The sequence below is a fragment of the Bacillus rossius genome, chromosome 1 (genome assembly GCF_032445375.1).
Source record: "Bacillus rossius redtenbacheri isolate Brsri chromosome 1, Brsri_v3, whole genome shotgun sequence".
Lineage (NCBI taxonomy): Eukaryota > Metazoa > Arthropoda > Insecta > Phasmatodea > Bacillidae > Bacillus > Bacillus rossius.
The window spans coordinates 217,792,332-217,804,746 of record NC_086330.1 but is presented as its reverse complement, the minus strand read 5'-3'; the positions used below and the strand labels follow the sequence as shown (position 1 = coordinate 217,804,746).

Genomic DNA, 12,415 nt, shown 5'->3' with positions numbered 1-12,415 from the left:
ATTTATTAAGAGGCTTACGACCGGATATTGTGGAGAAAGTTATGTTGTTTCCTAACAACACAGTAGACCAGTTGCTAGGAAATTTAAGAAAAATTGAGGCAGGTCTATACTATGCGAAGAGTCATGATAGATTAAAGGGAAGTGGGGTAGTAAAACAAGAACAAGTTCCTGTTCGAAATATCAGGGAGGCAGACACAATGGATTCAAAAATAGAAAATAGACTAATGGAGTTGGGGAAACAGTTAAAGCAACTGCGTGAAGAAATGGAAGTTTTAAGAGTTCAGCCAATACACTTACAAAATTTCAGACCTAGTGGAGAAAATAGAAATAATCTTAACAAACAGAAACACAACAGTACACCTAGAGACACAACCCAAGATCCCGGTTCTAGAACCTTTGCTAGACCCCAGAGGACCTTTGATGGGAGACCCATCTGTTTTAAATGCAACAAGCCTGGACACATTCAGTGGAACTGTCGCTCACAGCCAAATATGCAGAAAACAGGGAAACTAGGCAGGAAAAGTTATGCACAGACTAGGAATGCATTCTGTAAAAACACAATGTCCCTTTTTAAGTGCGATGGGGTGTTCAGTCTAAAAACTAAGATTTTTGGGACAGAGATCCCCGTTTTTATAGATAGCGGTGCTGCTGTATCTTTAGTGGATAGTAAGTTAATTCCTAAACGTTTTTGGAAACCAGCAGAACACAGAGTTGTAGCAGGGGTGTCTGCACAAACCCACCACTTGAATCACATGGTTATGCTGGGTTTTAAATTAGGCCAATTTTTTTATCATCACCCAGTGGGACTGGTAGAAACACCAATCCGTGGTCTTATTTTAGGATGTGATTTTCTTACTAAGTTTGAGGCAGTAATTTCATGTAAGGGAAACAGAAATACTTTATTTACAATAAACCATCCCACTGCGAGCATTCCAGTACAAGGAGCAGAGGTGAGGGAGGCTAAGGACAGACACAGAAAACATGATAAAATTAACGCACCCCCTTGTGATAACCAAGGTCAGAAGTCAGGAACCCAAGATGATCCTCCTAAAGTAAACAAAATTGAATCAGAACCTACTTTGAGGTTAGGTTGTGTCAGGATAAAAGAGCATTCACACAACGAGGCTAGGATGCATCAACGAATCCCAGTGTGTTTTGCAGGTAATGATTTAGCAGAGGAAGTCGGTAGTAGAACCCTAAGGGGCAAAGAGAAAACATTAAAATTACCAGTTTTTGTTGTGAAAGATGCTGATTTGACTAAGAAGCAACAGTCTGACCCCAGGTTAATGCCTTCAGGACCTAAGACAAAATTACGTAGACGGACCAAAAATGTTTCTTTGCTTAATGATGTGTTTTGCTATAACAATCCCAAGCCAGATAGAGTAGACCAGCGCAGGTATGACAAACGGAGACAAGCGGTGAGTTATAAGGTGGGGCAGGAAGTGTTAGTGTTTACTCCGATCCGGAAAAAGGGGCTTTCGGAGAAGTTGTTGCATCGCTGGTTTGGTCCTTTTGTTGTTGAGAAAAAAATATCTGATAATCTGTATCGGTTAAAAAAGTGTCAACGTGGTAAAGTTAGCTATGAGGTAACTAATGTGGAAAGAATGAAACCATTCTTTGCTGCCTGAGTTTATTTATTTTTTTTATTTTTTATGGTGATGTCAATTGTGAACCCTGTTTGTATTGTGTCTAGATTCTTTGTAAGGCCATCAAGTATTTGTTTTTGGTGTTCGTTTGTTGTGTATTGTAACCTGTGATTCATTTCATTTCGGTCCTTGGTAATTTTGTTTAATAGTGACTTGGCAATTTAAGATTTGTTTTTTTTTAAGTCGCCTGTAAGAGTGTTTCAGGTACCCTCAAAGCCACTCGGGCCCTCATAATGAAGACAACTTGCTGGTGGCTACTGATGGGTATGCTGGTGCTGTCTCGAGGGGATGACGCGCCTCATTCGCCGTTCCAACCTGAGACAGTGGGGGTCATCGCTGGTGCCCATTTCGAACCTCTACCAAAGGTGATGACCTTTAAATTTTAAGGCCCCCTGGCCATTACAATTATCAGAAATTCATGAAGGTATAACACTTTTGAGTTCTTGCCCCTCTAATGCATCCTCTGACTGGTGTTCAGTTTTCCGGGAATTAAAACAGGTTATGTTTTATTCTGATATGCTGTTGAATAAACTAAATGATGCAGCTGGTGAGAATTTGGAGTATGACAGTGTGGTTAATAGAGAAAAGCGAGGCTTATCTTTTATTGACGATTTTGTAAGATGGTGTTGTGATGTGGCGGTGACCAGTCAAGTAGAAAGTTTATTTCTAAATCAGCAACAGATTGCTCTGCATATTGATCAGATGGAAGCACAAATCATAGATGACCATGTGGCGCTTGCCAATTTGAGTAATTCTATTAGTGTTGTTAATGAAGCCATGACGACTGTTTTGAAAAGAGTTCAAACGAAATTCACTAACCTTACTGATTACCTGAGAACTTTTAGAGAAGCAATGACAGTTCGTTTTTCCGGGATGGTAAAAGAAATAGGTCACTCTTTTCAGTTACAATTATTATTAGCGGCTCAGTTAGCTAAGCAAGCTCACACTCTAACTCGTATTGAAGTTTTGGATCAATGCCGCTCACATAAGATTCCTTCTGTTTTGATTACGCCGGCACTTTTGCAGGAAAAATTGCAGGATTTGGAAACTATCCTTGTTAAAGATGGTTATAAATTAGCAATTAGTAGTACCCAAGTTCAGGCTTATTTCCATTTGCCTATTTGTAGATGTAATGCGTTTAAAGAAAGTCTGTATGTGTCAGTCAAAATCCCTATTGTACGCTATAGCTCTAATTGGAAGTTGTTTCAGTTTGTTGGTATACCTTTTCATTGGAAGAATAATACATGTCACCTAGAATATGAACCAAACTTTTTAGCGGTGGATGGTAACCACCTAGTGACGATCCAAGGACGTAATTTGTTGGACTGCCGGCCTTTGGAGGAGAATTTGTGTTTTGTGCCTAGATTTTCAGGAGACACCATGGGAAGTGCATTGTGCCCCAAAGCTTTGTTTCAGGGGGTTACAATCGAAAGACTTGCAGAACTTTGTACTTTTCAATGCCGTTCCGGAACTCACCTCATGATCACGCAGGCTGGGCCGGAACGCTATTTTTTGACTCACCTTAGTGGCAAGGTGGAGTTACAGTGTGCCAAGAATCCTAACCAAACCTTGTTTATAGATGATGAAGAACGACCAGGTGCTGTGGACATAGAAGTTCCGTGTGACTGTCGATTGTATCTGAATAGTGAATTGAAAATTAATGAATTGTATCCTTGTGACTATAGAGCTAAGTCAAAGTTTCAACTACTTCATGTGATCCCAGCAGCCTGGACCAGGTTAAAGAAATTAAAGATTTTTCCACGGACTGCTTCCAGCCACACAGTTTTCCCCTCGTTGGAGGATTGTTTAGATGAGGACTGGCCCTCTGCCATTCCTCATTTGAATTTCACGGTTTCTCGGTTCACTAGATTGGACCCCATTTCTTTGAATAAACCGGTTGAAGTATTGAGTTTCATGGTCAGACATGTTCAGAGTATTGCATTATTTGTGATAGGGGGTACCCTATTTTTGATTATCATTAGAAATCCATACCTTGTGGGTATTGGAACGTTCCCACGTGTAGCTGCACTGGATGAGACCACTATGTTAAATGCTGAACTTACTGTTATGGTTTTTGTCTTGGGAATTGTAATTGGTATGTTGGCTTTTCTTATCTGGAAGTGTATTCAACTTAAACGAAGTGCACAGAAAAATTTGAAGATATCGTCCCCAGTCACGCCTGTTGAGGCATCCACGAGTGGAGAGGCTATGGACTTACGAGAACGATTACATAATGAAAATGTAATAAAGGCCAAATTGTCCAGTAACACTGGTGATGAATTTTTTGTAAACATCACACTTATCGAACCATGAGGTAAATTTTCTTTGATTGATGGACTCATCCTAATTGTTTACTGTTATCGCGGTTTGTAATTATTTCAAAATGGTATTTGTTGTTTAATGAAGAATTAGCTATGTTTTTTAAAACAAAGTAAGTTACGACTAATTATTTGGGCACATTGGTGTATTGTTTATAAAGATTTAGATTTTGTTTGTTAACCAGAGATGACCCTAGGTGTCTGCTATTTTGATAGGTTATGCTGGATTTGGAGGTTAAGCCAAGAAAGAGTTCCTTATCTCCTTTACCTCCCTTCCATGGACTCGGAGAGCCAGGACCAACTTTAAACCCGACATGTGGTGCTAGTGTAGAAGATGAACTGTTATAGCATCAATCATCGTGTCCATCCTCATTACCGAGGATCTGGGACTATACAGCCTGTACCTGGTGGTGGGAAAAAGTAACTGTTATCCCTTCCAGGAATTGTTGTGGGCTGTGTGTGACTCCTGTGGAAGTGCATTCGTCGGATGACCCCAGTTGATTGCGACATGTATGTGTGGACTCTCAGTTTCTAGAAGAGAAGAGACGAGACTGCTTGGTCGCAGTGGGGTTCGCCGCTATCATGGCATTGCTACGTTGAGAAGCCAGTGCTACATTTCTGTACTAGTGATTTTGGTGAACATTCTATCCCGCAGCGGGTTGCTGCCATTACGACTCTGTGAAGATTTTGGACTTCAACTAACCTTTGAAGCTTTTGAACTACCTTCTGGTTCCTACCTAGAAGCATATCCTCTTTTGCCCTCGGTCCTCTTAAAAGGGGAAGGATATTTTTTTGCTTATTTCTTGTTTTGCTCGGGTTAACCTTTATTTGTAGGTTATAAGTTTTGTATACTAATTATTGAATCTGCGGGGTAAACAGGCACCTGGGTTCATCATTGGTTAGGCATATTTGGATTCCCATACCAACCTTGTTTGAGATTTGCCTATGTTAGACACTGTTGTTAAATGACATTAATGAAAGGTTAAATTTATGAGTATGTCATTTTCTATTGTTGAAGTATGTTGCTAACCCTATGTAAGTTTATGTTTTTGAATCACCTAAGATTATTTTTTTGTTGTTATTGTTTATTTTGTTGATGAATCTGATGCTGGGTATGAAAGTTTCACAGTATTGACGGATGGCACTGCTGGCAACATGCAGCAGAGATGGCTGGAGCTGAGGGGTGCTACTCCAAATGGTGGAGCCCTGGACTTGGGGACGAGCTGCAGATCGTCCTCCGGGATCATGGTTCCCGCCGCCCCTTCGAGCTGTTCTGTCACCATACTCCGCCTCTATAGGCTGTAGGCCAGTCAAGTTAGGCTTAAATGTGCTTGTACCTCAAGATTACTTTATTTAGCTCAATACAACTATGTACACTCATAATTGGAGATATGAAATTGTAATTTTATGATGTAAGCAATCGGATCAATTTTTGGATACCTCGAACCCGTCTTTAAGTTTAGCTCTGTTTGTTATGTTATCGATTCTCCTCTGGCCGGTCTTGCTATGACTTTTAGGAATTGGCTCGTGCCTCTCAGGCTTCTTTTGTAATATTAATAGTTAACATTGTAAAATTTTCATTCAATCCTTTGAATGTAAATTTAAAGTTGTGGTTCTTGGCTTGTGGGGCACAAGCCCTCGTCGTCCGGAGTGATGTCACGCGGTAAATTTTACGTGTAGGGTTTATTGAATTTGGCTTTACACATGTAGTGCTTTGTGAGCCCGCGTGAGTTCCTGACACTTGTTTGCGACACTCGGGCTTTGACTTTTGTTTTCCTGGCGCGGTAGATTGCTAACGCTCTCTGTTTTTCTGGGACGGTGATGTGATTCGCCGCCCGAGAGCCTGGCCAGCTGCGCGGGCGGTTGCGTCATCCTGTCCTGGAATCTCCGGGAGTGTTGGCCGCCCTGGTTGGTTACGCTGCGTTGCTGTTCGTGCGCGTCACGCGCTGGTGTTTGTGTCGCCACCAGGTGGCAGAAGTGCGAGTCTAGCATGACCGGTGGAGGGGGGGATAGCGTCGGTTGGTGGTTGTGTTGTGAAATCGCGGCCGGGATTTTTGTTTTCGCGTGGAGTGTTCTCGACGTGATGACGTTGTGAAGTGAATGTAATAAAGGGGGCCACCCTGGGTGCGCCCGGGGTGGTTCTTCTCGGTGAGGTGCTGGAGGTCTGTCGGAGCCCCGGCCTGGCGGGTAGCTGCGTGCTGCCTTTCGAAGGTGTTTGTAAGTAATGGCGAACTCGTAATTTTCTTTCACCTCTTGTAACATCTGTGGGCGTATTTTAAAATTGGGTTAGGATGACTTAACGTTTTTATTCTTTCCAGGAGTGCAGGCAGTGTGTGGTATCCAGTAATGTAAACTTTCTTTCGTTAATTTAGCTTAAGGATGGGTCGAGGTGTGTGTTAAGAATCATGTTATTTTAAAAAAAAGTAATAATCATTCTCTTTTACTTATTTCAAAAGAGTATTTAATATTTTTTTTGTTTGTTACCAGAGATATTTTGACATGATTGACTTTATTTAATTATTTAATTAGTTATTTATTTACTTTTGTGTTGGTCCCAGTTTACCAGAAATAAAACCTGAAACGATGTGGGATAAATAATACTTTATTTTCTTTCAGTCAACACCCTACACCCCCTGTCCTAAGGAGGTTAGACCATCCCGGTACCAGCTCTACTGCTACCACCCCCCCCCCCCCCTAATGTTTATTTTGAGTGACATTTGTGTTGATCTTGACGGAGACCGAGGGCGATTGCGACAATATTAGCAATACATATGCATAATCGGCTGTCAGTTTACTATCTTATAAAGAATAGTATGAAAAAACAAAGAAACAAGAAACAGAGTTGTCCACTTTTTTGCAAATCAATCAAGCTATCATAACTGCTTTGGTTAAGGTGACCAATACATCATGGAAACCTTTATCCACTTTGCTGCTTGAGAGATACCTTCATATTATTTTACAAAATTTTATGGTTCATAAACATATTCCGTATCTACCTATTTTGGTTAAAAGGCTTGGTTATGCCTGCCTACGTTATTCTAAACATTTACTAAACAACTATCTAGCTGATTTGTAAACACTGCCAAAAACGGTACAACCTCATGTATGGTTGCAGGCAGCTGACAGAGACAAGCAGGCAATGTGGCAACATGGCGACGTCTCAGTGACATCACGTCCGACTGCTGCAAGGACAAAGAACCACAAAAAAAAAACTCCCTCCTATAGGCTTTGTAGGGGGCTTATCTTCCCCCATCTGCTGTGTTTACTTGAATTTGTCTCCGCGAAAGAAAAATAGACTTTGTTCCTTCATAATATTTCAAGTGGGTTCAAGATGTTGGAGGAATGAAATAATGTTGCTAAATATCTGACCTAGTTTAATATTACAGTTATTTTAATGTTAAAAAAGTTTTGTCAGTGCCTAACAATGACATACTGCAGACGGGGGTATCCACAGTGCAACAGTCAGCTCCCACCCTCCTATTCCTGCACTATTAGAACAAATACAAAGGATTTGGACGGGATACTGTGAAGCAAGGGAAGTTCACATGCTTGAAAGCCACCGCAGCAAATTATGACTATGATGTGAGTTCTCTCTCCCATCTGCTGTTTTCCCTACTCCCAAGAGAGAAAAGGCAGCAAAATACTCTGCCTTGTCAGATCCTTCTCTGAAACTATCACATGTAAAACAAGTGTGGGGCTGGAGTAATATAAAAACAAACACTCAAAAATACTAATTCTTCGAGGCATGCTTGTACAGAACAAAATTTTAACAAATCGAAGATGATTTGCTGCAATACGTGCAAAAACTGTGGAATGATGGCTGCAGTGTGTGTCATAAATTTCACGTTGAAAGCATGGCGGAAATTCACATGCAAAAACAATACTGTTGGGACACAGTTAGATCATTAAAATTTTGTAATGGCATATATTTTAAGATTGTGTACGTTGCCAGTTTATGGACATTTACAGCCCGTAAACCTTGCCATTCACTTGGATTTTTCAGCTAAATGTTATCTGGAAATGTTTTCTCTTTAGTCGATAAAAGCTTTTAGGGCCATGATTGTCAGATTAGAAACCTGTGATTTATTTTTCTCTGGAGATACCTCAAAGCCCAGGTTCCATGCCATCCCCAAACTTTGGAAGCTTTAAAGAGAGATGATAACCCAGGAAGTTGCTGCCATTCCACCCAAAATTACTTCCAGTGATGTAAAACTATTAAAAAACTCTAGCAGTGTACAAACAATAAACATAGAGACTTAAAAAGTGCCTTTCTTAAGACATGTTTTAAAACTATGTATGTTTTAAGGATAAATATATATTTGCTGTATTTTATTTAATATGGCTTTTATTATCTTCTCAAATAGGGGAAATTGAGTCAAGGTAGTTTAAAAATTCAACTTTTTTTGTCAAGTAGTAAAATAATTTTTTTTTATAATATTTCCCACTCAACTCACAGGATTGGATAAGTAAAACATACATGTTTTATCATGGATTTTTAAATCACTGTCATAGAAACAATTGCATAATACATTATATAGAATTTTTTTTTAAATGTATTTTTTAAAGGTTAGGATTGCAGTGCAATAACCTTCCCAAATTATAAAGCCCTTATGTTAAAGAATTGATATGTTTTGTTATCAGATTCAAAGCTTAGTAAAATTTCTTAAAATAATGGAAACAATAGCTGTTAGTCCATTCCAGGTATCTGTGATTTAGCACTGTGTTTTTGTTAACATTTATTTACTTAAGTTCATGTTTTTTAAGTAACTTTGATTTCATAAATCAGTTAAAAGTTACTTTTACTTATTTTTTGTTTGGTTGGTTTAGTTTTCATGTGTGATCAGTAATTTCTAGTTATTTATTTTGACAATATTCTTTGTCTGAAATTAAGATAATGCACATTTAGTAGACCCAAAAATATTATGCAATTTATTTAAAGTATGAATGGTGTTGCTTGATGTTCATATGTTTTAACATCATGTTCAGCATTATTTTCAGCTAAAGCTGACAAATATAAGACATGTTTTTTTACCTGTTTTGTTGCTTAACAAAGATATATGGTACAAAGAGTATGTGTGTGAAAAGGGATATTTGTTGCATATCTACAAAATTATTGATATTGCAGCAAATTCAAGAAAATTTTCAATCTACAACTCATAGATGAGTTAAACTTTTATCAGTAGTTTATGTTAACATAAACAAAATATTTATGGTAAAATGTAAACTAACTGAAAATATATCAGAAATGGAAATGAAAATCATATTTACAGTATAAGATGGTAGAAAAAAAATGTAAACAGTCACATGCTGAAGTGGTTAATTTTACTGATTTAATTATATAAACGTTAATTAATCATGTTTTATAATAAATTAGGGCTTTTCAAATATTTGATTTTTTGATACCAATTCCCAATACCCCGATTCCACTACTAATACCCGATACCACAACCAAAAACTGATATTTCAATCAATATTTACAAATATCAACCACATTTTATTAAAAAAATTAATGGAAACATAATTTTTTTTAAATTCATGTTGGTGAATGTCATAATTTTATAACCAAAATATAATTCAAAACAAACTTTTATTTCCAATAAGCATAACTTATACACTTTTTTGTTTACGTGTAACTAAACAGTACCTTACTTTATAATTTTTTAAGATTTTGCTTAAAACATACAAGTAGTACAAATACATCCAATAAGATAAAAAATACTAATTTAAAACTATAAGCCCCATCATACTTAAAATAGTTTTTACGCAAAAATAAATGTTATTTAATACTGTTTGAAGGTATTTTCATTTAAATTTATTTAATATTGTTTATTTGGAAATGAGCATTTCATTAATTATGACGGTAATAATAGTCCTTTTAATTTTATGTTATTATTGATTAACGTTTAAATATTTTAATTTGAGTTGCATAAAAAGTATCAATTTAGTTTCATACCCAGAGCCCTGGTAAGCAACATTCGGAGTTTATAACCGGGACTGTGCTGGCTGGGTTAAATGTAGCCAATTTATTTTTCAGCATGCCTCAAAATATTGGGCTAATCTCGACCTGAAAAACAACTACTTCAAGACCTTCAGCATCCGGTGACTGACGAATATTCCTACCAGATCTTCAAACTATCAGTTCATCCTCGTCAAGATAATTTTAGCAGCAGTCGTCCCAGACAATTCACAGACAGTGCACAACTGGAATTTAACTTTGAAGTGCACACGAACAATGAAGTGAGTGCTGCGTTATATGAAATTTCTCATTATTTTTTAAAAAACAGAGTTGCCTTTGCAATAAGATTTTTTTGGAAACATTTTCATGACATTTTTAAGTAAATTGGCACTAATGCGTTGCACTACTAGCATGCCCAAATTCACTTAGCTGATAGTATGTGTTACATGATGTCAGAATTGGTGGATATCACTGAACTCTGATTGCGTTCTACGTTATTTTGGATGGTGGTTTCTTACACTGTTTCTACGATTCTAAAGTGCAAGTGGTGGCTACGCGGCAGTTATTCCAACTTAACATTTATTTAAGACAGTTCACGGATTATGTTTAATGGAAAAATTGTTCTACATGTATTTTCTACAAGTTTAATAAAAAATAATCTACAAAATTTTTGAAGCATACTGTTACATATTTTGCGTTAATATATTTTATTTATTTATTTATTTATTTATTTGTATATGTGACATGCCCACCAACAGCTATGACACTTATGATAGGCTTTTAGATCTTTGTGATGCCAATTTAACATTCAGTTTGGGTAAGTTTAGGTGAAATACGAAGGGAAGACTATAATAAACTATTTTCGTGGTGAAAAACAGTAAAGAGTAAGATACCTTTTTTTCAAATACATATATTTGTATTTTTATGGCATTATACGTATGCGTTAGATTTTGTGAATTCCGTCATTTTATCTACACATATTTTGATATTGTGTGTGTGTGTGTGTGTATTAAATACCTTATATTGGGCAGTTTTAATATGTGTAATTTTTTATAAAAATGAATATTTTAAGCATTGCTATTTTATTTATATGAATTTAATTTATATTTATAATTGAGATTATTCACCTGTGAGTAAGAAAGGAATGGCTAATTGCATATAAGGGACTTGCATAAAATCATGATTTGAGGTTCTTGTTCCCATTTATAGTAAAAGTAAAAGCTATATTTTTGATAAACTTTTTTTATTTTAGTTTTTGTATAAGTTGTCATTCTTCCCTAATTTTTTTTATGGTTTTAATTTGATTGATTTTCAATGCCCAGGCACTCGTTCATGAAGTTTGCGGGATAAATATATTTTTGCTTACTGTTTTAAATTTAGAATCAATTAGTAATTACATAAGCACTTTAATAAGAAATTTTATTTGTACTCTGTTAGTTTTATTTGTCACAGGAAGAGTACATGGAAGGTGATGTTGGCCTATTTTAAACAGCTGTAATGGAAAAGGCAACACCACAATAGGAAAATTGGCTTTCTGTGTACTTCAAGTACAGCTACTATATAAAATACTAAATCAAAATGTCCCACCACAAGTTGCAGCCTAAATCATGGAGCAGGCAGCCATGCAGTGTACAATATGTGACAGTGTCAGCATAGTCCTATTCTCTGCATCGTGGATTGAAGTGACGGACATTACAACAGACAAAATCATTATTTTTCATAAAACAATTGAAATTAATTTCAAACATTACTTTTTTTTACAAATCAGCATTATACATTTTTTTGTTCTGGTTTTATAGAACACTTATTTTAATTTGCATAACACTCGTGAATGCAAACCCTTCTCGGGCTGGGATAGTTGTGGGAGGAGGGTGGCTGCAGCATTGTGATTGGTGAGGTAAGAGGGTTGGCAGACATGCAGGCACCACTGACAAGGCATGATGAAGTTATGTCTGCCACACAGGCAGAGATCTCTACTCGCAGTACGTCATTGTTAGGCACAGAAAAAAACTTTCGTAATGTAAAAATCACTGTAAGATGTAAAAGCACAGGTCAGAATATTAAACACCATAAATTCACTTGCCAAATTTTCAATACATTATGAAAGAACAGTTTTTCTTCGCTTTCTCTGGGAGATGTGAATTTAAGTCTAAACACAAGAGTGATGGGAGCGGAGGGGTACCAGGCCATGGTGGCTGGGGAGACAGTGGAGGGGCGGTTGTTTGTCCTTGCAGCAGCTAGACGCTACCAGCCGGCCAGCTTGCCTGATCTACTCGGCCCACTGCTGGTTACATAATGCGAGGTGTGCAGCTTTTAGCGGCGTTGCAACACATTGTATTTTGCACCAAGATTGTGAATACTGCCACATTTACAAATTATTGAATGTCAGTACATTTAAAGGGGAATATTTGCTTAAAAAACCCACTTAATCAAAATACATATTTAATAATCAAAGTTGTGGAAATATTTTCTAATATCTGTGACAATACCTTACT

The 12,415-nt window shown here is 37.2% G+C and overlaps 1 protein-coding gene across 7 annotated transcripts in view; it reads right to left on the bottom strand.

Moving 5' to 3' along the window:
• Positions 1-12,415, bottom strand: part of LOC134527290 (DENN domain-containing protein Crag) — a 771,918-nt gene that overhangs the window by 292,319 nt on the left and 467,184 nt on the right. The window lies entirely within an intron of this gene.